Consider the following 5,450-nt stretch of genomic DNA (forward strand, 5'->3'; position numbering starts at 1 on the left):
GGAGTCACACTGGTGGACCCAGGAGAGGCCCTGGCCTGGAAAGGCCATACATGGCCGTCCACGGTGGGGAGGGCGGCACCCGGGGCCACAGCCACACTTGGGGAAGAGCCAGAGGAGGCCCAGGCCATGCCTGCAGAGGAGCTGTCCCATGCTGACCCCGAGGAAGGACCAGGGCACAAAGCCCTGCTTGCTGCAAATGGGACACCTTGGGTGCTGGTTCCCCGTGCTGACAGCTGCCCTCTCACATGTACTCCCCACAGTTGGAGATGATGACCTTCTGCTTGGATTTCCCGTCCTTGCTGCCCTGGGCCTCAATCGGCCACAAGACATCCAGGCCTTCCGTGACCTCCCCAAATACCACGTGCTTGCTGTCCAGCCAATCCGTCTTGTCACATGTCAGGAAGAACTGGGAACCGTTGGTGTTTGGGCCTGAGTTGGCCATGGAGAGCAGGCCTGATCCCGTGTGTTTGAGAATAAAGTTTTCATCATCAAACTTCCTTCTGTAGATGGACTTGCCCCGGTGCCCTTGTGGTTGGTGAAATTGCAGCCCTGGCACATGAACTGGGGGATGATGTGTTGGAAGCTGCTGCCCTTGAAGCCAAAGCCCTTCTCATGGATGCACAGGCAGCGGAAATTCTATGCTGTCATGGGAACGACGCCTGAACCCAGGAGCATCTGGATGCAGCCTGCTGGCTTGTTCTCAGTCTTGATGTCCATGTACACCTGAGGGTTTGACCGGGCTTTTTTTACAGCGGGCTCTCCCTCCTGGGTTCCCACTTTGGGAGGCTCTGTCCCTTCTTCTTTATTCTCCTCAAGAGTCTTCCCAGAAAACTTCTTCAACCAGCCATCCTCGGACCAAACTGGTCTGGAAGAGCCTTCCTTAATCCTCATGGGTTTTGCCAAATCGACACGAATTGTCCATACAAACAGCTCAGGTTCATTCATGTTGTCTACAGCTGCTGCAGCATCCTCTGCCAACTCAAATTCAACAAAAGCAAATCGTTGGTGCTTTTCTGTTTCATAATCCAGAGGAATCTGGATATCTGTGCTGTCTCCAAAAGGGATAAAAGCAGCATGAACAACTTTGTCATCCACCTCCTCTACAACTCCACAACACTCGCTTGGTAGTGGCCATCTTGCTCTCACCAAGGAGTAATATTTTAAAGGAGGTTTTTAATAGTTTTTTCAATGTATCTATGTCATCATCTGTCATGATAGTGGGTCTACAAAATTATTTTATAATTATTTTATGATAAAACAGCATGCTTATAATCTAGTGTATGCCTTCATTATTTGTAAAATCTTCCCATTAAATGTAGGATTAAAAACAAAAAACTTCTTGTCACTTATTTTTAACTAAGAGACACATTAAATACCAGCTTTCTTGAACATAGAAAAAAATGTAAAAATATGGTCTGGGAACACTGAAGAGGATGATATAAAAAAATTAGGGGAAATGAGATTTTATTTAGCTCTTAAAATTTGATCCAAATATAGATCACTATAAATAGCAATTATTTAATTATGTAAGAATAATTATTACATAGGACCTCAAAGTAAATAATTTTGCTCCTACCATAAAATATTATTTGTCTCTAGATTTCAATACTTAGAATCAAAGTCCACAGGTCAGCAGGTTAAGAAAACACATGCTTGGGCTTCCCTGGTGGCGCAGTGGTTGAGAGTCCGCCTGCCGATGCAGGGGACACGGGTTCGTGCCCCGGTCCGGGAGGATCCCGCATGCCACAGAGCAGCTGGGCCCGTGAGCCATGGCCGCTGGGCCTGCGCGTCCGGAGCTTCTGCTCCGCAACGGGAGAGGCCACAGCAGTGAGAGGCCCGCGTACTGCAAAAAAAACAAAAAAAAAAACAAAAAACCACATGCTGACATGCTGTATATATTTACAGCTATAACTTGCATTACAAGAGAATTAAAAATAAATGAGGCTGTAAATGAAAGACTTTTATGGATGGATCTCTTCTAAGTGATATATGTGATACAAATGATTAGCATTAACTGATCTTCTTGAAGAATGTACTGGTATAATTCATTATAATGGCTTCGAAGTGCAATTAGTGAACTATAGTGTAAATGACACTGCTGTTCATAGGCCTACCCATAAGAGTAATTATATTTTGAAAACTACTTAGTGAAAAATTGATTGAATGAGTCCTGTGGGCATAGATAATTGAGATAAAAATATGTAAACAAAATGCCTATTAATAGGCTTTATGGCACATTTATATATTTACATGGTTTACTAATGCAAGATTTTATAAATGGAATTTTTTAACTTTTCTTTTTAAGTAGATTTCTAACATAGAAAAACTGGATTTATATATTTCATTTAATAAAGCTAAACTATTTCTCTAAATAGGATGTAACCATGTTTTTAATTGGATGAAAATAGAATGTCCTATCATAATGACAAAGTAAGCAAGAAATAAAAGATCAAATTTCAAGTCTTCTTAAGAAATAGGATAATCCTATTTATATTTTTATACTCCAAGTAAAAGGAAAATCATAGGTGACACTATATCATAATCAAGAGTCCACAAAATATAAATCAAAATTCCTCTGTATCTATAGGATATAAAATAATAACTCAAAAATATTTTCATTGTTTATTTAGATACTACACTATCATATTGGTAAAAATACATGTTACAAATTAATTCTTAATCTAAAGGTTTATCGTTCTAATATCAAAAAGACATAAATATATATGTACCTTATATTCCATATTTAAAAAGGTATAATTTTACACATGTATATGTAGATACACACACACACAGGAGTACTAGACTGTGAGATTACAGGTTTGATTTCTAGCTCATAGAGATTAATGGTTTGAGTTTCAGCTTTATATCTAGGTAGTGGAACTATATATGACAACTGAGGACCTGAGATGACTCTTTTGTAAAATGAACATATTGCACTGTATGATATCTAATTCTAAAGTTCCATGAGACAGGACTCTGTGGGTGAAACTTAGAAATTAGCCAGACTTATACTCTTATTCATATTCCGTATATCTTATTAGTCAGCCCTGAGCTAATTTGATGAGCTGCAGTTTTCTCAGTTGTTAATGGAAATGTGATCATTTCTACCCCATGGAATTATTGTGAAGATCATGTGAGATAAATGTGAAATTAACAGATATTGTTCTTGGCCCACAGAAACTATTCAATTTCAGCTATTGTAGTTGTCTGTAAACTCTGGCTTAGACTAAATTATGCTGAAGTAACAAAAAAAGCCCAAATTTCAATAACTTAAAACAACAAATGTGGGCTTCCCTGGTGGCGCAGTGGTTGAGAGTCTGCCTGCCGATGCAGGAGACACGGGTTCGTGCCCCAGTCTGGGAAGATCCCACATGCCGCGTAGCGGCTGGGCCCCTGAGCCATGGCCGCTGAGCCTGCGCGTCCAGAGCCTGTGCTCCACAACGGGAGAGGCCACAACAGTGAGAGGCCCGTGTACCGAAAAAAAAACAAATGTTTATTTTTGCTCACATTATTTATCATTTGTGGGTTGGCTACAGCTCTGCTCAATATCCTCTTCATTGAAAAACCCACCTTGAAGGAACAACTGCTAATTGAAACATGTGGTCTCACATAGAGGGAAAAGAGTAATACAGAGCTGCAAAATGGCTCTTAAAGCTTTAGTTAGGAAGGAGGTGATTCACATCATTTTCAACACAATACACTGACCAAAGCAAATCTCATGCTAAGCCTGACATCAATGGGGTAGAAAAGTATAAATCTCTAGCAGGGAGGGGCCAGTAGGAAAGGGCGGTAGATAATTTTGAGAATATACAACCTATTATAATGTCCTTCAGTCCTTTTGAATCCAATTACCCCTGCGGCCATCTGCTCTGTAGAAATATGTGTGATGAATCTCTGTTTCCACTCATATATACTTACATACCAATATGCAGTAAATGTACATTTTATGTACGTTTACATAAAACGTACACCTTTCTTGTAACCTTAACTCTGAAAATTAAATAAGTTCATATGCCTAAGGACCAAAAACAAGCAGAACTTAAAGACTGATTATCATGACATCATGCATGGATGGCTAACATTTATTTGCTTCGCAACTATTTGGAAATGGGAAAGAACCAACAGTTTTTACAGCAAAATCTTGATTAATAAAATCTAGTTGTTACTCTCAATTAAATATGTGTGTATGTATTTATTTGTATGCTACCATTTGTTTATATTTTACTATGCTACCCTGCATGGCTTTGACTTTCAGGAAATATATAAAATGAAGCCAACAACAAGAGATGCTTCTTGCATCTCTGAATGTCACATCTTAGTGCTTTTTGTAAGCCAATCAAAGGCCCTTCATCTTGCCTGCACTACTGTTGAAATCAAAATGCTTAAATTCTGGGACATTGGTACAAGTTATGGTTTAGAGTATTTTACCACCACATTCCTAGTACCTTGGACAGTATGTGGCAGGAGGAAGACACTCAACAGTATTGATGAGTAAATGAATAAGTAACTGAATAGATATTTTACTGGCTGCTATGATTAACATATTTTTTATCTTAGTTCCTAAAAGAAAGGACCTTTAATTAGTTATATTGCAATCCAAAGAAAAAGCCATTTAAAGACGTCTAAAATGCTTATTTCAGAGATAAAGTGAAAACCAAATATCTTGGCATCTCAAAAGTACAATGTACAAAAGTTTTGCTGCATTATTTGTGAAAGAAAAAGAGTCAGAATTTCTTGTAATAGTTTCTCTGTTGATCTGAAGCAGTGTCTTGTATAGAAGGTAAAGAGTAGATGAGTCCTTCAAAAAAAATGTTAAGTTTTTGATGAATATTGTGAATAGGTTTTAACCATTTTGCCTTTTTTTTTCTTCTATTGATAATCCATGACTTTGATTTTCACACAGTAAAGTTTCCTTAACAGATAATACCCTCTTCGTGGTTTTATTTAAAAACCAATCTTTTAAATAATCACATGGTGTCTCATTATATTAAACATCAATGGATCAAATCTCTTCATCATAAGGCAAAAAGTCTTCATGATCAAAAAATTGTAAGAATGTATTCAGTGGCTACTGCTTTCACGTCTACCCCTTGATTCCCCACATGTACTGGCATTCTACAAAACCTAAGGATACAGGGTAGTCCCCATACACTATTAATAGAAACAGTCATCATTTACTGAGCATCTGTTATTAACCTTGTACTATGCTAAACATTTTTTGTTGGCTAACTCAGGCCATCCTTAGAATAATCCTAAAAAAAGACTGTATTTTTACCATTTTATAGGCAGTGAAATTGAGGTTCAGAGAGAATATATCTACCAAATAGTGGCAGAGTGAGGATTCAAACTCATCTTTTTAGGTACAGATACTGAAGCAGGTGTGTTTTCTACAGTTGTATATTTGCCTGGTATACCTTGGAAAATGTCAATCTAATAAATCTTTGGTGCTA

At 38.4% G+C, this 5,450-nt stretch overlaps 1 pseudogene; it reads right to left on the bottom strand.

The window, feature by feature from the left end:
* Nucleotides 1-241: 241 nt before the first annotated feature.
* On the bottom strand, nucleotides 242-1,135 carry LOC102979269 (peptidyl-prolyl cis-trans isomerase E-like; annotated as a pseudogene).
* Between the last annotated feature and the right edge of the window lie 4,315 nt (nucleotides 1,136-5,450).

This window comes from Physeter macrocephalus, chromosome 10 (genome assembly GCF_002837175.3).
Source record: "Physeter macrocephalus isolate SW-GA chromosome 10, ASM283717v5, whole genome shotgun sequence".
NCBI lineage: Eukaryota > Metazoa > Chordata > Mammalia > Artiodactyla > Physeteridae > Physeter > Physeter macrocephalus.